The sequence below is a fragment of the Castor canadensis genome, chromosome 2, assembly GCF_047511655.1.
Source record: "Castor canadensis chromosome 2, mCasCan1.hap1v2, whole genome shotgun sequence".
NCBI lineage: Eukaryota > Metazoa > Chordata > Mammalia > Rodentia > Castoridae > Castor > Castor canadensis.
In genome coordinates, this window is record NC_133387.1 from 190,549,341 (window position 1) to 190,571,959 (window position 22,619).

General features: G+C 37.6%; 1 long non-coding RNA gene across 1 annotated transcript; it reads right to left on the reverse strand.

The window, feature by feature from the left end:
• Positions 1 to 2,874: 2,874 nt before the first annotated feature.
• LOC141420903 (uncharacterized) lies at positions 2,875 to 21,368 on the reverse strand. Its single transcript, XR_012445622.1, has 3 exons — positions 20,512 to 21,368; positions 17,481 to 17,558; positions 2,875 to 3,452 (listed from the first exon to the last, which is right to left on the reverse strand). It is a non-coding gene; the product is annotated as an uncharacterized lncRNA (long non-coding RNA).
• Positions 21,369 to 22,619: the final 1,251 nt, after the last annotated feature.

The following is a 22,619-nucleotide window of genomic DNA, read 5'->3' on the forward strand; positions in this document are numbered from 1 at the left end:
AAAAAAAAAAGGTGGGATTGCTGAGGGTAGGGCTCAGGGGTACAACATTTGCCTAACATGTGTGAGGCCCAGGTTTGATCCCTAGCACTGAGGGAAAAAGTATTTTCATTTGCTCTATTCTGGACAGGATTGGCTGATTCTAGCCCACTAGTCCACTCACCATGTGGCAACTAAATAAAATCTGTCATGGAGTGATCATTCCAAAACAACAAATTATGACCTGGTAGCCTCTGATTCCATTGCCAACAACAAATGTCAATGTGGTTATTCAAGATTTTGTGACTTGGCAGAATAGTGTCACAAAGGATCTCTGACAATGGGAAGAATAACAGGCCCAGTCTTTGAGAATGTCTACCACTGGAATAGAGATGGGCTGGAAGCAACTGACCAAGTTGCAAAAGCAGGCCCAGGAGAAGGTCATTTGGTGAGTAAAGGGCAGGAGGACTCAAATGTCTCAGCTGCTAATCCAGAAGTTGTTTTTGGTACTGCCATGGAGGCAGGGGGGACAGTAGTCAGCCAGACTAGCAGCAAATTATACAATCCAAGTTTTTACTATAAAAAAGCATGCACATAGGGGTGTAGCTCACTAGTAGATTGCTACTATACAGTAGCATGTGCAAGGTCCCAGGTTCAATCCCCAGCACAATATATATAAATTCTTGTTGACAGTTCCATTCATTCCTTCACTAAGTAGGTATCAGGTCACAATTCTCTAGTCACTAGGTACACAATTCTCACATCCCACATGAGTTTGTCTTAGAAACCTAACTGAGGGTGACGGGAGATGCAGAAAGGACAACAGACAGAAGATCAAATATGCACAAAGCTGGGACCAGGTGGGCTGGGCGCTTGGATGAAGACACATAAGAGCCACCTCCACTTCCAGCAAGTTTATTATACACAGTGGCAAAATGAGGTGGAGCAGCAGTTCTCGGGGGAGGGGCATGACATTGTAATTCTTGGGAAGAGGAGGAACCTGTGACTGCTGCTCTCAGGTTGTAAATATCTTAGGAAAAACAGCTGTACTGCATCTTGCCCACTTCTGAGCTGGGGCTGTGCCAACTCAAGCCTGCAGTTTATTGGGCATAACTGTGCTTGCTCCCTTCTGTGGCTGGGGCTGTGCCAACTCAAGCCTGCAGTTTATTTGGTACAGCTGTGCATATGTACTCCACTCCCCACACACAAAGGAACAGGAAAGCAGACAAGGTGACCTCCTCAGCAAGCTTTGTTAAACAACTTGGCATGTACCATTCTTCTTTATTGTCATGTCAATGTTAGAGCAGGCTTTAGATCCTGGCTTCTAATCAGCATTTGTATGCAAATAATTCTCAGATGTACCAAGAATGTGTGGCCAAGAGAAAATTATTGCCTACCTTCCTACTTAGGAGTAATAGCAATTTTCCAATAATGACAATAAACGACATCCTGACAGGCAATTTACATTATGTTGATGGGTCCTGGATTTTTTCAATCTTCTAAGTAGTTTTTATTTTCAACCAACCATCCCTAAATAGTTCCAAAAGAAACCTCAACTGGAATCTTGGAGATTTAATCATTGCAGCACAAAATATACCCAGATATTTATGTGGTCAAGAAGCCTTGGTGACCCAAAATGAAGTGATTACATTGTGTTCAACTTGCCTCTTATAATAGGATTGGTAACAAAAATGTTTCTTCTCTAGAGAAGAAACTAGCTCTTATCACAAAAAGCCATTGTCCACAAGAAAGAACACTTACATAAATAAACAGAGACATGTCATATTCATGGCTTAGATGACATGCATTGTTAATATGCCAGTTTTCCCTAAAACTAACCAAATATTTATCACATCCCAATCAAAATTCTAACAAAATTCTTTTGCAATTTGGCAAAAAGTTTTAAAGTCTGTCTGGAAGGATAAAAATATGCAAGAATAACCAAGAAGATCCTAACATCTGAATATTAGGGAGGACTTTGTCAGTTATCTGAACTGTAGTACTTACTGCTCATGATCAATTAAAATAAAATATTGAGTTTAGAAGTAGGTTCAACTATGAGTGGGACTAGATTATATAATAAAAGTGATGAAAATAACTGTGTTATTCACATAACTAGCTAGTCTCTTGGAAAAAGAATAAAGTTGGATGCCTACCTTGAACTTCCAGATGGAACAAAGATTTAAATTTTTTAAAATATCATAGAGTACTAAACGTTTTAGATGAATATTTTAATAACCAAGATGAGTTCATCTTGCAGTTCCTGAAGCCTGATATTTAGCTGTCCAGGCATAAAATCGTCTACCTCCAAGGGAGAGATTCCCACTGTGCCAGGTGTTTGTATGACTGAGTGCACTGCCTCCTACTTGGGGAAACTGTAGAAGTTCCATCTCCCCAAAAAGTACACGATGGCCTCATAGGGGAAATCTACTGTGACTTTCTCACGAATGAAGAAAATATTTAAGACTAGTTTTCAGACAGCTCTTCCAAATAGAAGACACTAGCACAATTTGGACTACTGTTGTAAGCTTCATTCACTTAGTGGAGGCCTTGATGGACAATTGACAAAGAAAAGCTTCCTAGAGGCAGAACCCTAAGCATTTCATTGTTTACCTTCCTAAAAGCAAAATTTAGGATTTAGAATCCATGGGGAAAAGGTATCAGTCAAGGGACACTGTAGAGATTCTACTGAATTGGAAAATGAAACTCACACTTTGCCATTGTTTTGGCAAACAGAATAGAAAGTTCAAGTGTAGGCCAAGTGATTAATTCTAACCATAAACAAGAAAGAGAGGTATTGCAGCATAGTAGGGGCAGAGAGGTGGTTCCCTGACACACTTCATATTTCATATCAGTGTTAAAAATAGTAAAGGATGCTAGTAACGCAGCACAGGCAGGACCACTCAGGGCTCAGATCCCTTGGAAACGAAAGTTTGGGTCATTCCAACAAGTGAAGAATGCTGACCACCAAAAGAACACATTAAGCCCAAGAAATCATTTTTGTTACTTCAAAGATTCTATCAATGCATTTTGACTTATGATTCCCAGATAGGAAGCAGACTGAATAATTTTAACTTGTCAATATGTCCTCATTTTAAGTCCAAAGTATGTTCACATGTCAGAGAAGAAGACAGATCTTCTTGCCTACCAATGGTTCTGCAGAGAAAGTTTTTATCATCTGTTCTTTTGTTGTCTTCAGCCTTCCTTGTCCTGTCTCCTGGCCCTGAGAAAGAGTTCTCGTTCCAACTCTGTCTCTGCTCTGGGATTCTCAGTTCACCAGGTGCTTCCCACCTCCATCTACTTACTCCTCAGCTCTTCTGTCCACAACCCCTGCCCACAGCTGCTCACCTGCTGCCATTTAGATACAGCAGAAAAGTCCTCTCTGGAGCCTCAGCAGCACTGGCCCAACAGAACTGAACACTTCCTCCTCACTTCCATCAGAGTGAGCTGGCCACCATATCCCTAGGTTCAACCAACTGCAGACCAAAATTTCAGCAGTAGAGTGCTTGCCTAGCATGCTCAAAGTCCTGGGTTTGACCCAGCACTGCAAACAAATCAATTAATTGATAATAAATATTAAAATTAAAAACTGCATCTATATTATACATGTACAGATTTTTTTCTTGTCATAATTTGCTAAACAGTAACAATAATAACAGGCGCTTACATTGTATCAGGTATTATAAGTAATCTAGAAATGCCGTAAAGTACATGGGCGAGTGTGCAGGTTATATGCAAGTGCTATACCATTTTATACAAGGACATGGTCCTGGAGCCAGTCCCCTGTGAATACTGAGAAAAAACTGTCCTGTAATATTGTATTGGCATTATAGATTTGTGTATTTGTCTTTGCTTAACAGATTCACCTTTTAAATTCAAGAGTTTAGCACATACATAGGAGGTGCCTGGTGATGCTGTGGACTAATGTGTTTGAGGTTGAAAATAAGACTAAATGGAACAAATATCCCTCTAGTTTTACCCTACCTTAAAAAACTAAAGTTGAGCTGGGCATGCTGGTGCACGTCTGTAATCCTAGTACTCAGGAGGCTGAGGCAGGAGGATTGTTAGTTTGAAGCCAGCCTGGATTACACAGCATGATTCTGCCTCAAAACAAACAAACCAAAAACCCTGAAGTTTTTTGTACTTAGAAAGAGCAGAACTAATTTTGTCCTCTGGAACATGTAAAATATAGCCATTTTCAGACCCAGTACTTAAGGGTGGGGGTAGGTCAGGTCAGTTTCCAGGCCTATGGGTTCAAAAGGATCAGAATAACCATCATTCAGTCTTTTTCTGCCTTTGCCCCTGGTGCCCCTACTCTCCCTTTCCTGTTCAAAGGGTAAGAGGAAGATGTACAAACATAGCACAGTTGTCTTCACTGCATTGCTCAGGATCCACAGATTCAGTGATAATTAAGGCTTGGAGGAAGTCAGTACTGTTGCTGTATTTTATGGTTTCCATTTTAGTTACAAGCTCCAGTCACTCACAAACCAAATTCTTCTTCCTTTCCCTACTATTTTCCCGAGGTATGATCATTTACTTGATAAACATACTGTATATTAATAGCAAGTAAAATTCTGATAATTTTCCATTTTCCCTCTTTTATCTCAAAGATGCTGTTTTCAAAAGATCCATTTTTACCCAGCATCATTATCAGAATATATTTAATATGACAGGAGTCTTGTGACAACACAAGCAGGGTCACTGAGGGCTCGGATCCTTTGGAAGTGAATGTCTGAGTCACTCCAACAAGAACCCCAATCAGCTGAAGAGCAAGTCTCGATTTCAAACAGTCTCTAATTCCTCCTGTGTACATTCCAGTCACTTTTGTTCCTGACAGACCTGTCTGATTTTAATTGTGACTCCACTGGGCATGGAGCTACTCAGAACTGGCTTTTTGTCCTGTATACTTACTAATCGGGCCAGCTTTTCAACCCACATATTCAGAGCAACATAGGTACCATCGGGAAGCTACAATACAGCTTCTGGGATAGTAGAAGCTATTTTATGTACTAAAGCAGCAATTTACCAAATGTTCCCAGTGGTCTGAGGGAAACTAATTGCCCAGTTTTTCATAAGTATTTAATTTAGTTCCAGGAAGTTAGGCAAAGTGAAGGCCTGAGCTAATGTGAACAAATAGGTAATCTTCAACCTTACCTTTCCTAAAATCAATACTGTTGCCTAATTGAGTGAGCAGCCATAGGAAATGCACTGGAAGGTACAGGCCCACCTCTTTAAACACTGAAATGCTTCATTTTCCTCTCTTAAGAAAACAACCTATGGGGAAATAAATTCTATTTCTACCTCATTATGTTTCCCAAAAGGTAAGTCTTTTCACACCAAGTAATAGTTATAACATGCACGTATTTCCAAATCTCACATTACCAAGTAATCAGGCATTTCTTGTACATGTTTATATTGTAGTCTTAAAGCACACTCACCTTTGGAAACTTAGAAAGTGAACATTTACCAAAACAAAAAAATTGATCCATTGATGACTTTATGAATCACTTTCTCATTCCCATAAAATCACCAACAAATCCCCAAATACTCTACAACTTCAAGGGAAATCCTCATAATCATAACTAATATGAACAGAATTAAGTATTCCACAATATCTATTGAGCATTTATTATGTACTAGTCACTTGGCCAAACAGTGAGAGAAATGATGACTAAAACAGATGTCAATCTTACTTTCATGAAATTTATAACACAGCTGAAGAGACTGATAAAAACAGATCTTCATATAATAAATGAATTTGCCCAGTTCACCTCCTGAGTAGGAGGTGAAGATTGGGAGGGTCAAAATTCAAGGCCATTCTGGGCCAAAAGTTAGCAATACCCCAATCCAACAAACAGGCCAGATATGGTGGCATGTGATTATAACCCTAGTTACTTGGGAGGCATAGGTAGGAGGATCACAGTCTGAGGTTGGCCCCAGGCAAAAAGTTGAGATCCTATATAAAAAATAACTAAAGCAAAAAGAGTTAAAGGTATGACTCAAGTGATAGAGAACCTCCCTAGCAAGCATAAGACCCTGAGTTCAAACCCCAGCACCTCCAAATAAATAATAGCTTGATCAGAGAGAATTGATCTGAGAGTTTGATCTTAATACTGTACATAATTCATCTTGTCAAGGTCACTGGTGACCTTCAATATGGCTGAGTCCAATGGCTAGTTTTCAATTAAGCTTTCTCACCTTCTCAAAAGCATTTGATACAGCTTAGCACACCCTCCTTTTCTAAACATTTCTTCCACTGTCTTCCAATTCTATGATTTTTTTAAATGTTTGAGTTTTCTGTGCATAGTCCCACTTTGGGACCCTGACATTTGTGTTCCTTTGCCTAGACCACTGTGCACCTAGATATTATCATGGTTCTCTTCTTTAGTTCATACAGATCACTCTCTGTTCAAATAAATTCTCTGGCCAATATGAAACAGCACTCCCTCTCCACCTTTTTCTATCTTCTTGACCTGCCTTGATTTGTTTTTCATTCTTACTGACCCTGGCATTTTGTGTATATGTGTGTGTTTGTGTCTCTGTGTGTTAGTTTATTATATGTCTCTCCTATGATGATATACAGAAACTTTTGTTCTAGTGCCTAGAACAATGAGTCCCTAGACCATTGTAGATATTCATTAAATACAAGTTGTATAAGTGAATGTGATAAAAGTATAAATGAAGATTACAATAAGATGTCATACACGGAACTAAGTTAAATTGATATCATTTATAGACTGGAACATGGAATTTAGTGGAGAATTTATTTTCAGTTTCTCAGTGACCTTTACCACATTGTTCTTCTTTATGTAAAGTATGAAAATGAAGAAATGAAGGAACCAAATATGCATTCTGGAAAATGCCTATAGGTGAAAAGAAATCAACCACACAAAGGCAGATAGCCTACTTCTATAACTGCATACACAGTTATACTCCACTCTGCCTAGGTTGACACACTGGTGACAGGTAGAGCTCTACTGAAGAGAAATGTTTTTCCATGTGGAGTTTGGTTTTGCTCTTTTCCAGAGAAATGTGACCAGCAATATCTCACTTATCTGTGTAACAGATCTGTTAGGTAGTTGGACAAGAAAGATGAAAGGAGAAGAAAAAGAAAGGCATAATATCAGTTTTGTCTTAGCAAAAATCAATGAAATAGAGAAGTCTTGTGGCATATTCAGTGGTATGACAGTGGTAGAGCTAGACGTATAATTGAGATTCCTAACTAATTACTGACCTATTTTTCTAGGACTGAGAGAGAAAGAGAGAGTCTGCATACCTAGGCAGAGTGTATATGTTTTCTCTCATATCTCCCCAACCCTAACTACCACCTCTAATCCTAATCATGACTCCTTTAAGGTCTGTGACATAAGGAAGAGGAAAGATGTAGAAGGAAAAGGTTAGTAATCTGTAAATATCTGTTGAATGAGTAAGTTAGTTGGTAAGAGAAAAGGTAGCAAGAAAGAAGTTTTGTTGAGCATACACACACAGGTACAATTCTAATGATTTGAGCCTATGTAAAGAAATGGAATTGAAGAAATTGAAAGAAAAGGAATTGAAATTTATAGAACTAGAACAGAATTAATGAAGAATTTATCTCAAGTTCTCTGGCCTCTGTGTTTTTATTCTCAGTAAACTTTACTACATTGTTGTTATTTATGTAGTTTTTCTTCACAATTATAAAAAAAAGATATCTGTCAACTACAGTGTTATACCCAGGTGCCCATGGGCACCTGCTGATAATCGTAAGTACTTGGGAGGCTGAGATTGGGAGGATCATGGATCCAGGGTATGGCCAAAAAAAAAAAAAAAAAGTTTGCAAGATCCCATCCCAACAGAAAAAAGCTGAGTGTGGTGGTACATGTCTATCATCCAACTAAGGCAGGAAGAATAAAATAGGAGGGTTAAGGTTCATCTAGCCCTGGGCAAAGAGCGAGACCCTATCTTAATAACCAGAGGAAAAAAGGTTGGACGTATGGCTCAAGCAGTAGAGCATCTGCCCAGCAAGTTGCAAAGCCCTGAGTTCAAACCACAGTGTAGTAAAAAAAAAAATTTTTTTAAATAGCATTATGGATAGACCAGATTTAATTGTGTAGCTCAGGTTTCCCCACTCCATCCAGTTATGATAAGACCAAAATAACAGAAAGCAAGCAGTATTGGTTTGACTTGGTTTTCAAAGTTCCTCAAATTCTACCCAATTGAACATGGCCCTTCTGCAGAGGATGTTCTTGGCTGTGCTCATGAATGTGGTGGCATTGGCTACAGCCTCTGGAAGTGTCTTCCTTTTTGTTATAGAATTGGACTTTGGGGGCCAAGGCCCTCAGGCTATTGCTTCACTTCCTTTTCCCCATGTCCACCTCTCTGTGATTTCTCTCCATTTCACTCCCACCTCTTCCAACACTTCTTGTTCCCTGCCTACTTTTCCCCCATTTTTCATGCATGGTAGCCCCTGCTCTTTATTTTCTGTGACCTACAGAAGTACCATGATTCTTATCTGTGGTGTCTGGACATCACATTTACTAAATAAACTACCATGTCACAAGTACCAGGATATTGTGTTTGAGAAATTAACTCCCTTGTTTTGTACTCATCAGGAAAGATTGAAGGATTATGGAAGATAATGTTGAGTGGCTACCCAAAAGCTATTGCCAAACCTTTTAATCCACTGATACCAGCCTGAAAAGCAGAATACTTGCTTTTCCACTTTTCTTTGCATCTGTAGATGGCCCTGGGACCCAGCTCTGGCCCAAGAGACATAATTGAGGCCTGCTAATCAAGGGTGAAGGGGTTCCAGAAAAGCTTCTGCTTCCTTGAAAAATTAAAGCATGTATGACTGCTGTTGCCTCTTCTCTCTACCCCCTTCTTTTCTCTTGAATGCATAATTAATAACTAGGTATGCAGTGCCATCTTGTAACCACGAGAGAAAGGTTAAGAGAAGCACAGATATGTGGACCTGACACCATGAAGTTAGAGAACCAAGGCCAGTGACCATTTACAGATAGACTTCTTGTCAAGTGAGAAAAATAAACTTCTACTTGTTCAACTGGCCAAATGTAGTTTTTTGTTATTTTCAGGAAAATGTGAGTCTAAGTTATGTATAGATATTTCCTTGCCACCATACCACAGCTCCCTTTAAAGACAGACGACTGAGTTTTATAAACTAAACGCTGGAGATTTTTGGACCCACTACAAACAGTGGTCAGAGACTGTGGTCATCAAACATCATCCTTATAAAGGTTATCTCTTGCTGTCCAGTCTCTGATCACTGCTCAAAGACAACTAAGGAGCCATTAAAAACAGCATCATGGAGCAATGGAAGGAGAAAGTAAAGCGCTGGCAAAGTGCAGACAAAGGACTAAGGCCTTCTTTTACCTGGAGGCTTTTATATTTTGTGCAATCTAATTTTGGGTGGAGAAGGGATGGAATAATGACTGATATTTGATATTTTGTCTGTGCTAATAATCAAGGAGTTAGACTTGATTTAATTTTTTTTTGTATTACTGGGGTTTGAACTCAAGGCCTTGAACTTACTAGGCAGGCTCGTTATCACTTGAGTCATGCTCCCAGCCCTTTTTGGCTTTAGTTATTTTTCAGACAGGGTATGGCAGGGATTTTTGTTTTGTTTTGTTTTTTGCCTGGACTCCAATCTTCCTACTTATACCTTCTATATAGCTGGAATTACAGGAATATGTCACCATATTAAGTTTTTAATCTGTTCATGTCTTTATATTTAAAGTGAATTTCTTACAGATAGCACATTTTTGGTTTCTAAAATCTAATCTTGTCTCTCCCACCTCCAGGCGCTGGGCATGAAAATCAGGGGCCCATGTGAACACTTTACCACTGAGCTACACTCCCAATATCTTCAATCTTGTCATTTTATCCAAATGATAATGTCTGTTATTTCATTGTTATATTTGGACTACTCTCATTTAATGTAATTGTTGACATGGTTGATTAAAAGTCTACCATCTTACAGGTCTTTTCTACTTCTTTCATCTGCTCTTTCATTCTTTCTCTCTTTCTGTATTCTTTTAGGTTATTTGAGTATTTTATTACTGTATTTTATCTTCACTACTAGCTTACTGTTTAAGCCTCATTTTCAAACATATTTGGCACTTATCCCAGGGTTTAAAATATATGTATTTAATTCATCATATTCCTCCGTCAAACAGTATTATACTACTTTATATGTCATATAAGAGCCTTACAACAGAGTATTTCATATTCTAGTCTTTCATCCGTGTGCCATGGTTATCATATATAAAAACAAGATACATTGATTCGGCTGATTTTTACCTTAGTTATCTTTTAGAGCAATTAAAAATAAGGAGAAGTCAATTTTAGCCATACCTCATTCATGCCAAAATTCTTAATTTCTTTATGTAGACTTGAGTGAGGAACAGCATTATTTCTTTCTAGAGTTAATGAAAATATTTTCCTAAAGGTGCATAACAAAAACTAGTACATCAACTAAGGGAGTTTATGTTAGAGTCTATAGAAGGAAAGAATTGATATCAAACTTTCTCCTTGTCGATGCATGCATATATTAAGTGACTTAATGCATAGTAAATGATTTTTCCTCTTTTTAGAAAGCCTTTTACTATTTTCACACCTGAATATGTATTCAAGACATATTCATATGTTATGTAAACATTCAAGTTTACATAACGTCCATGTGAAGTTTCTATAAAGTTAAATTTTAAAACCCTTTATGATTACATATTATTACTCCCACTAACCTAATTTAAAATGTTCTAAAACATATCATTCTAGTCTGCACTGATTAGACCTTTAGTTATGGCCTATTTATAACTTGGTATAAATTCCATAAAAATAGCCAATCACTTAAAACATACCAACAGCATTTTAAGAGTCCTAAAAACCTGAGAATCTACTGTTAGACATTTAGCAAATGAGAAATTTATGGCACTTGATCTTTTTTTAGACAGGGTCTCTCCCAGGCTGGTCTTGAACTCATGATCTTCCTACCTCATCCTCCCAAGTGCTAGGATAGAAGTGTGCGTCACCATGGCTGGCAGCACTAGATTTTGAACTGCTAGCAGGAAGCACAATAGGGGTGTCTAAGGGAGGCCAATGGCTTCTCTTAATCAGCTTCTAACTTTTACACAAAATACTTAGCAGGGCTCTGAATTCAAGTAATGCTATAATTCTGTGACCTAAGTTTTGTGTTTGATTTTCAACAACATCAGTCCTGTGGCTACAAAGAAATGCGATTAAGAATGCCATAGAAGCTCTGTGATCTTTATGTGAGAGTTAAAGGACCTGAGCTTGTCGTTTGCTTCCTGTCAGTGCTCCAACGTTTGCTTCGTGTCAGTGCTCCAACGTACTAGAATAGTCAAGTGCACAGCTGCATGGATTCTCACAGCACGTACTTAATTGGCATTTAAATACAATTAACCAAAGGTGATAACTTAATTGCAATGTTGCCGCACGCATGAGCTACTAGCTTCTAATTCCCATTGGCAAGAATGAAGCATTTCACCCAATCCCCAAACCTATCTTTTCTTGGGACAACTACAGATACCAATTCCACTTTTGTTTCCATAGTCACTAACAGAAATCTCAGTAATCTGAACTGGAGAAAAAAAACTGGTTAATAACAGGTATTTAATACTAAAAGGGATACAAGTGCCCACATGTAGCAAGTGCTAAAAGGAAGCTGCTACCTATAGAAGTACGAGTGCGAGAACAATACAGGAACAAGGGATGTAGGAGAGAGAGCCCATCCTCAAGCTGAGATTCGGACTTTGTGTTTTGTTTTGTTTGTGGTGCTGTCGTTTGAACCCAGGGCTTTGTGCAGGCTAGGCATGTGCTCCAACACTGTGCTACATCTCCAGCTCTCAAATCTTTTCAAAGCAGGCACAGGCACCATCAGAACACCCTGCCTATGATGAAGAAACTTGCCACGGGTTCTAATCCAGGGCTGGTCTAGAGGAGGCTCATCCATGGTGGAAGAGGTGGGTGGAACAGAGATGGTTTATGAAAGTAGAACAAGGAACAATAGATGTGCAGTTAAGAAACAATAAGTTAATGACTGGCACTTTGAAAATGAACATATTCATATATTTATCACACTTTCATGATAAGTTACAGCACATGCCATGACAATCTTTGAATCAGCTTTGATATCACATTGTTTTAAATTCAGCTTACCCAGTACAAATGTTAAAACAAACCTCCCATTAGAGTTAAATGTGAATGATCATTAATAACATGTAGTAATTAATATTTCCCTATTATTCTTTCTCTTAAGAAAACTGACAGATAATGAACCTAGGATATATAGAGAAAATGTGTCCACCTTGAAGAGAAAAAAAAAAGTACAGACCCTAAATTGGTATGAGGAAACAGTGTTTTATAATCAGTATTATAGAGGCTTTAAAATACATCCTTAACCCAGGCATGGTGGAACATGCCAATAATCCCAGCACTCAGGATGCTGAGGTAGAGGACTGTGAGTTCAAGGCCACCTGGACTATACAGTAAGATGCTGACTTAAAAAAAACAAAGTCTGTAAATTACTCAAAACCCCTCATATCAAATAGTGAGGCCCAATTTCCCTTCCCTCAATGTAGTCTGAACTTCATCTTTCCTATAAAAAGTGCACACAGGAGTGAAAATGTGATATATATACAATGGAGTATTATTCAGTCATAAAGAAGAATAAAATTATATCATTTTCAGGAAAATGGATGGAACTGGAGCTTATGTGAAGTGAAATAAGCCAGACTCAGAAAGACAAATATCACGTTTTCTGTCATATGAGGAATCTAAACCAAAAAAAAAAAAAATGACATGAATGTAAAAGAGGGATCTTTTTTTGGGGGGGCAGGGGAGAACCACTGCTTGTGGGGTATGAAAGGAGAGGGTGATGGGGGAATATGATTGAAGTACTTTATATGCATGTATGCAAAAAGAATGAATGAAACCCATTAAGATTGTAAAAGAAAATAAGTGTGGTAGGGAGGATAAGAAAGAGTATTAAGAGGGAATGAATTTGCTCAAAGCAGATTATATACATGTATGGACACATCACAATGAAACCCTTTTGTATAATTAATATTCTCTAATTTAAAAAAAAGAAATAGGGAAAAAAGGGAAGTGACTTTGTCTTACTTCCTACACAAAGTCACAAAAGGCATTGCTATTTCTCACTCACCCTATGGGCCACTCACTCTGAGGAAAGCCAGCCAGCATGGCATGAGGACACTCAAGAAGTCTCACGTGGAGAGGGCCACGTGAGGGAACTGACAACCTGTACCAACTGAGCCACTTCCAATTCCTGACCACAGAAACTATGTTGACAATAATTTTTTTGGTGGTTTTAAGTGTCTACATTTTGGAACCATTTGTTACACAGGTATCTGTAACCAATACAAGGAGAAACATTCACATAATCAGCTCAATACCCTAGAATGAAACAGAAGTAGCCACAAGCACACTCATAAACCCACACCTTATTGCCAAACGCTGGTGTGCAACTATCTCTTCAAAACTCTATTTTCAATTCTTTTGGGTATATATCTAGGAATGGAATTTCTGGATGATATGTTAATTCTACTTCTAATTTTTTGAGGAACTATGGAACTGCTTTCCATACCAACTGTTATTGTACATTCCTAGCAACAGTGCACAAGGGTTCCAATTCCCCACATCTTCACTAATTTTTTTCCTTTTTATAGTACCCATCCGAAATAGGGTGTGTGGTAAAGTATCATTTTATTGTGTTTTGTATGTGTACTTGAAACATTTATTTAAGAGCAAAAGTCATTTTTGCTCCAAACTGAACTACCTTTCAGTTCTACAAATACTTAGGCAAGATGCTTTTGTGTGTGTGTGTGTGTGTGTGTGTGAGATGAAAAAGCCACATTCTTTTCATATCTATTTTCATTTAGAATTGTTCTCACATAGAGAAATATTACTGAAGTGTCAGAGAACAGGGAAGGACATCCTGATGGGTCAACAGCATCTCTATCTATCTTTGTCTGCCTCACCCCAACCTGATAGAAATTCCAGTTGCACCCACAAGGTCAGATGAGGCATCACCCTCCACAGTAGCCAAGAAAGCAAATCTAAAGGCTGGAGTTCTGACCTTGAGGAGATATGTCAATCTGTGGTTCTTATTTCTAGTTACCCATTTCTGCCCTTTTTCTAGTTTTCTAGGCCACAGAAGAGTCTGTTCACCTATAAACACAAGTGTTAACTAGACTAGTTCCATTAAAGTTTGCAAAAAGCTCAGTCACCAATTCATAATGAGAAACAACTATACCTCTAGACTGCCAATGGCTTTTCTTTCTACTGACCTTCATGTTTCCCTGGGATATGAGAAGACCTCATCACTTATTGCAAAAAACTCATTTACCTCCGATCTCCAGTTACTGTGGCTTATCAACTTTGTCATCTCTTCCTCATTGGCAGCTTCTGCCTCCCCATCACCAACAAGGCCTGTTGTCCTTGGGCTGCAAGCACGTTGGCTGCTGTCACCATTACGTTCACAGGAAGAAGACATTATGTCACACCATCTGTCATATAGCCTACTACCATCATCTCTGCCTCCCCTGCCTCAGCAGTCATCAGGTCTTTTGTGAGCACATCTGTCACTATCTCTTCAGTCTCCTCTGCCTTGGCCACCACCATCTCAGCCATATCCACACCTCCTACCAATGGTTGGCCTATCATCAGCCTGCACTGTGGTTTTTACAGAGTTCATGTCTGCTGTCTGTTTTTCTCTGAATAATAGAAGTTCAGAATAACCTCCATTTCTGTTTTCTAAGAGGAAGTTGATATTGTTCAAGTTTGAACACTTTTCTTGTTCTTGCTGTTTACATTTATGCATAGGGAAAGAGTGTTTGTTTATTGTGGTTTGATCAAATCAGAATAACATTCTAAGGTTGAAGAGTACCACAATAAATTTTCTTCTAATTACTAGATGGGCTCAACCATAGACTGAGATGCAGAAGGGCACATCAGTGAACTTGGAGTAGAACAATAGAAAATGTCCAATCTCTGTGAAAAAAACAGAGGAAAAATAAACAGAGCCTGAAAGATCTGTGGGACATTGAATTTATAATAGGCCTAGAAAGAGAAACTAAGATAGAATATTTAAAGAACTAATGGCCCAAAACTTCTCAAACTTGAAGAAAAGTATGTCTGCAGATGTAAGGAGATAAATTTGTGAAAAGAAGATGAAAAATGTACAAGGTTTTTTCCTTGTCTTTGTGTAGGTGTAAATATCTTTCTGCAACACTTTACAGTCAAAACTCAAATATGTAAAAAGAATGAAGAAAGAGATATAATATAACTAGTAACTGTATAGTAGCTGAAATGACTAAATCAATCAAAATAGACATTAAGAACAACATTTCCAGAGACAAAGACACTTCATGGTGATAAAAGGCCCAAGAAGAAAAGAAAGAAAAAAGTCAGTATACCAGGAAGATTTAACAAATATAAATGAACATGCACCTAAAAATAGACCCCAAGTACATGAGGCCCAACTGGCAGAAACAGAAAATTCAATGATTAAAATTAGAGTTTTTGGTACTCTTCTTATAATAATTAACAGAACAACTAGACAGAAAATTAGTAGGAATATATATGACATAAATAGAACCGCCAACCAAGTTGGCATTTTCAACATACAGAGAATACTCACGGCCAAAATACTAGAATCCATGTTATTTTCAAGCACACAGGGAACTTGCCAGAATACAAGGCAAGTCTTTTTTAAAAACATTTTTATTAGCACATATTAGTTGTATAGGGGATTTCATTGTGATATTTTAATACATGCTTAAAATGTTCCTTGGTTAGATTCACCCTCTCAAGGCAACTCTTAATAAATCGAAAATGATTGCTAATTCCAGCTACATGGGAGGTATAGATAGGAGGATTTTGATCCCAGGCCAGCCTGGGCAAAAAGAGTGACCCTATCTAAAAAATAACCTAAAAAACAAAAAGGGCTGAAGGCATGGCTCAAGTAGCATAGGACTTGCCTAGCAGGTGCAAGGTCCTAAATTCAAACGCCAATACAGAAGAAGAGAGAGAGGGAGAGGGGGAGAGAGAGAGAGAGAGAGAGAGAGAGAGAGAGAGAGAGAGAGAGAGGGAGGGAGGGAGAGAGAGAGAGATAAGAGAGAGAGAAAAGGGAGAAAAAGAAGAATAGAGAGAAAAAAGAAAAGTTATTGAAATCATACAAATTATATTCACTAGCCATAATAGAATCAAATTATAAATAAATAACAAAAATTGGAGAATATCCAAATATTTGGAAATTAAGTAACAAACTTTTAAATAACTGTGAATCAACGAAGAAATCTCAAAGAAAATTAGAAAATGTATCTAACTGAATAAAACTGAAAATGCAATATGTCAATATTTATGAGGTACAGCTAAGGCAGGCTTAAAGGTAAATTTATACTTCTATTAAAAAGAAGAAAGACATAAAATTGATAATATGTGTTCACCTTAAGAAGCTAGTAAAAAGAAAGGCAAATCAAATCCATAGTACCTAGAAGGACAAAAACAATAAAGATCAGAGCAGAAATAAATGAAATAGAAAATAGGGAGGCAATAAAAAACATCTTTTCTTTGAAAAGATCAGCAGAATCTGTAAATCTTCAGACAGACTGACCACTAAGAAAAGAGAAGACACCAATTCCTAAATCAGGAAAGAGAAAAAGACATCTTTATAGACTCTATAGAAATTAAAAGAAATATTTTAATTTCATGCCAACAAAACTGTTTCAAGAAGAGAAGTAGATCATTTATATAGTTATATCAAATAAAGATATTTAATTTCTAGTTAAAAACCTTTTCATAAAGAAAGTTCCAGACCCAGCAGGCTTCACTGGTGAATTCTATTAAACATTACAGTAGAAAGAATATTTTTCCTACAGAAACTCTTTCAGAAAATAGAGGAGAGAATATTTTTTCCAACTATTTTGAGAATGGTATTGATTTATCAATATTCTTCTGGTTGACTCTGCATCACCAGAAAACTATAGGCCAATATTCCTCATGAACACAGACATAAGACGCTTTCATAGAATATTAAAAAACAGAATCCAGCAATATATAGAAAAGAATCATAATCAATTAGGTTTCATCCCAGGAATAAAAAATTTCCTTCAAAAACATTCAAAACTCAATTAATGTCCTATCTCATATTAATAAAGGACAAAATCCATATAATCATTTCAATAGAGAGAAAAGTAATCAACTAAATTCAACACATGATAATAATACCCAATAAACTGAAGGACTAGAAGGGAATGTCCTTAATTTGATGAACACCATTTATAAAATACCTATAGCTAACTTGATAATTAATGATGAAAGACTGAATGCTTTTCACCCTAAAATCCACACTTTTATTAAAATGAAGGAAAAAAGGAAGGAACGAAGGAAGGAAGAAAAGAAAGAGAAACTTGACTAGAACAGGAAGAAAAAAAAGAGAGACCTTTTAGAATGATCGAATAGCTTACCTTAAAATAGTGGTGAGTTAGGTGATTAGAGAAGCAGAAACAGCCATAACCTTTGTAACCCCAAGTTCTGTGCTGAGACTGGGAAAGAGAGGAGGGAAGATATGAGTGGAGGAAGTTACAGGTAAATCATACAAAGAAAATTTCATTTACATATTTCCACTTTTCTATGTAGAAGCCTGATTGTATTGTGTGCATATTTTGAGTAACTTATAATAAGTAATTGCTATTTTCATTTTGCACCAATAAATGACTGCTTTTCACCACATTTTCATTGATATATTTTATATTGCAACTTACTTACATTGGAGCCTACTCAGGCTAAGCAATGAACTTTCTCTTTTGAGTTTTTCTAATGACTTCTGTCTTAATAGTTTTTTTTTTTTAACTGAAGGATCCATTGTGTTTTGGAGGCAGGTAAGACCATCACCTGATCTATCACCTAGAAATGGTTAGTAGGTCTTTTTTTTGTGGGATGCCAGTGGCTCACATCTGTAATCCTAGCTATTTGGGAGACTGAGATCAGGAGGATCATGATTGCAGGTCAGCCTGGGCAAACACTTCATGAGACCCCAATCTTCAAAATAACAAGAGCAAAATGGACTGGAGGCATGGCTCAAGCAGTAGAGCTCCTGCTTTGCAAGCATGAAGCCCTGAGTTCAAACCCCAGTTCCACCAAAAAAATTAAAATAAAAGGTTACTAGGTCTTTTATAATAGGTATTTTTGTAATGTCTTATATCAACATTTTAATCGGGGTCAGAGGAAATATAACAGCCCTGCAATTTCCATACCAAGCAGACAAGTCTTATGCCCCAATAGGTGGAATCTGGAGCCACTGTAAGTTTGGAGAATTGGAGAACAGTCATCAACAAAATAACTTTCGGCAAATACCAGAACAAATACAAAATAAGGCAGAAGCTTTGGATGGTTCCTATATCCTGCAACAGAAACATATTCATTTAATATTTCAAATCATTATCCTCTCAGAGTCCATCTTGTTCAGTGGCCCTCATTTTCCTACAAGGAGCATCAGAATTACTGTCACTAAATTTTAGTGCAATCCTACTGCTGAAACTATTATACCAACCACTGCTTTGTAAGTTGTTTCTGTCCAAGAGACCTGAATAATAGTAATAATGAGTGCTTAGAATTTACCATACCTTTTTCTATGTTCTTTACATGTATTGATTAAACTGTTACAATAGCCACTAATATCCCATCCCTCCTCGTAGAACTAGTCACTATATTTCCCCTGTATTTCAGGTGGGGAAACTAAGGCACAAAGTGGATAAGTAATTGCCAATAGTTAGCTAACTAGTAAGCAGCAAGGCTGATTTAAACCTAGAGCCTGCTTCCAGAGTCCATGTGCTTGACCTCTGTGTAATCCAGCCTTTAGATGCTCATTTGTTTACCATAAAACTGTACAGAGGGCCCCAGAATATTTTAGTTGGAGCTTTAAACCTTTTCAGAGTAGTTTCCTAGAGTTGGGAAAACTAGAACTGTGGTAAAACATCCCTTCTTTCCTCGAGCAGGATTATGCATACAGTATGTGTGCTTATTTTTTGCATTTAAATTGCCCAATTAAAATGGTCAGATCCAGTAAGCCAACTCCCAAGAAGGGACAGGTCTCTGAGTGATGCATTGTCTCAAAGAATCTGATAAGTGGAGAGATGTAAAGTGTTTGGGCTCAAAGCATGTCCTAGTTCCCTGCTCAACACTGAGCTGAGAAAGGCAGACCATCCTGAAATAGGAAATTATAATGTCCAATAGAGGCTGCATGTTTTCCAACAGGAATGGAGAGTCTGTTGCTCATCACTGAAGAGAGACAAGCTCCCCGAGCTGCATAAAACTCCAGATGTTGGCTTAAAGTAATATGAAGAAACTACATGATGTGATACCCAATTGGTAAACCCTAATAGCCATTCCAGGTACCCCTTAGACAAACCAAGTAGAAAGATATGGATTAGAGCAAAGGTTTTATTTCCAGAGAGCAGAGCCACACAATGCAGTATCAGTGCTAAATAGGAATGATAGGAAAACAGGGGCAGGGAGGGAAAGTTTTCCTTTATTTAGAAAGAGGAATAAATTTGAGGCAAAAGAGTCAGGGATCTGTGGGAAGCAAAAATTAGTTGAGCTCCAGCTGGAATCTACCATTGGAAGGCTAATTCCAGAGAACAGAAACAGAAGCAAGTTCCAAAAATTCTTCCTGAGATTCCACCAGAGATCATTCGTTCCAAAGTAACATAGGGCCAGAAACAGGAGGCACAGAGTCTAGCCTCCACCCCATTAGCCCAGACAGTGTGGAGGCCAGGAAACAGAAATGGAATTGGGTACTTCACAAACTGTGCCAATCCAACCAGGCTGAAGCTAGACATTGGTTAGATTATGATAAAAAAAAATCTGGGTTTTGTAAATTTATCCATTTCTTTGCTCTCATATTTGTGTTCTTTTACTTTTATTTATTTTTAATTCCAACCAAGACCCAGCTGAACCAAGAGGAAAACTGATTTCCCACACCTATCAGAATAAATAATGGAACTGCTCCAAAGGCAGATAAAGTGGGGTAAAGTCAGATAATCTGGGGCTAAGAGAAAAATGAGTTAAGTAGTGAGGAAGTGGGATGAGGTAGGGTTCCAAGCAGACAGGCAGTGCTAACACCTTCCTTCCTTGGGATTCTTACCTTATCTTTATGCTTTTCCTTGAAGTTGTGCTGGCACAGTGGCCTTGGGCCAAAGGTGAAAGAGGCCCCATTGTCAGGGCAGGAGGAACAAATAAAGGATTGCCTCCATGGAATTATGGAATGTTTATTATCCTAAAGAAAAGCATTTGTTTTCTCTCACAGGGGAAATCCTGTCATCTTATCTAGAATTGTCCATGAAATAAGTAGTCTGTATTGTCTTTAATGTCATTGAAAATCAAGAGCCCGGGACCTAACCAGGTGACCTGTCTGAAGACCCCATCCAGGGGCTAAATTTAAAATCAACTTTCACAATCTTCAGGCAATTAAAATGACCTTGTAATAAATCCTCTTACCTGATCCATTTCAGGACCATCTGTCCTTTCCTCCTCCACCTTTCCCAGGGAACAGGATGTCACATGCTACAGCTTGGAGTAGAACATTAGAGGTTAATGACACAGGTTAAAAGCCATGGACTGATTTTGCTGAAATCTCCTAGTATATTTAAGAGTTAGAAAAGGTCATTGAAAACCTGCTTGCCTTAGAGCTCACCCTGTCTTGCTGGCAGACAGTGGCTGGGTATTGTTCTGGGATACATAGCTGCTTTCACATTCTGAAATTACCCAGACATTGAGGGACTTGAAGAATATATTCCTGTTTTTTAAAACAGATTTTAGCATTGTCTTTCCTTAATCTCTTCTGCAGAATCTATGCAAATAAAATGTGACATTAACAAAATTTCATTATTATTTATTACGACCAAGTAAATCTTTTTGAATCCTACTTCCTGTCTTTCTGTTCTTTCCCTTCTACAAAACAGCTTGCCACAATGAATTTAGGAACTGAGTGCATATTTTGTCTTTATCATCCTGTTTCCATTGGTCCTTTTTACTCTTGTCTATAATACATTCATGTACCCATACCAAAAGAAAACACACCCGTGGGTTTATATAGGATACTGTCTGAGCTGATATTATCTTTATTTTATTACTACATAGTTGGAGGTTTGTAAAAATGCAGTTTAACAGATTTAAAGTCTAATTGTTAATATTATCTCCCAGTTCACAAAGCACAGATTAGAGAATTTTTACAATTAAAATGCAAAAATCAATTTCTACAATAGAACCATTTAACCCTGTGTAGTGTAGAAATTACATAGTGAAAAGAATTCCACATGACACAGTGAAATCTTCATTTTTAGCGAACAAAGCTAGCATGGGAATTCTATGAGAGTTTTTTAAGTGAAACCAGGTCTTTTTTTTTCATTTAAGGCTATATAATTTTATAACACTATCACCAACTGCTGGAGATCATTAGCATATTTTGAAACCAAGTATGACCCCTTTTAAATAATAAAGAATGCTTTTTTCAATGAAATCTAAAAAGATTCTTTGCTAAGTCAAAGATTAGAGAAGATGGCTGCCTCAAAGTCATTGTAGCTGCTTATATAATTTTTCCTATGGTAATATGATTTTAATATTTCTTTCATTTACAAATAGTGGAACTTTACCACTCACACGTAGACCTTGGAAACTGCAACAAATGGGTACTCGATAAACAATTGAATTGCTGTTTTAGACAAGTAAAGAGATTTTTTTCAGCCTCAGACTTTGGATAAATGGTGGCAGCCCACATAGCTGTTTAGGACTAGTCTGACAGGAACTGGCCAGGATAACAAACAGAACAATGAGGGCCCATTATCTTAGAGTTCACAGAAGAATGGCTTGGCATCTTGCCAGACACATAATCAGTCTATTTTATCTTTATCACACAAACCAATGGATATTTCTAAATAATAGTAAGTTAGGTGTGGCTCTTTTTTTTTTTTAATTAAGAGAATTTCCTGGCAATCTTTCTAGACGTTATCATAGTATCTAGACATATTTTCACTACAAAGTACATTATGCACCTATGATATATAAAAATAACAATGGATCTTTGGTATCAGCTTGTGGTTTGGGGTGTTGGAGAATTTCATTTTTAATGGTTCTCTTTGATTTTGTTAGTCTACATCAAGTCTGACTTACTGTGTTTCTGAATCCCCTAAAAATATGTCCTCTGAGATGCTCCATTATAATGAATAAGAGACACATTGCTCACAGTGGAAGTTTACCAGCCTGGTGTAAAAAAGGGGAAAGAGGATCAGAGCAACAACCATAGCTTCCCAAATATCACCTACAGGCAACTTCAGGCTCACGCACATGTGTTTTATAGCAAGTACCTGTATTTATTAGCACAACTGCAGTAATTGCTGCTTATTTAACATATTTCCTTTTTTAAAAATTTTTTTTTTGGAATCAGGGTCTTGCTATGTAGCTCAGGCTGGCCTTGAACACTAGCTCCTACTACCTCAGCTTCCCCAATGCTGGGATTACAGGCCTGACTACATGTTTCCAAATTTTAACTGCCCTAATTGTCATACTATATCACTACTAAAATATAAATTGTTGGTTGTAAAGAGAAA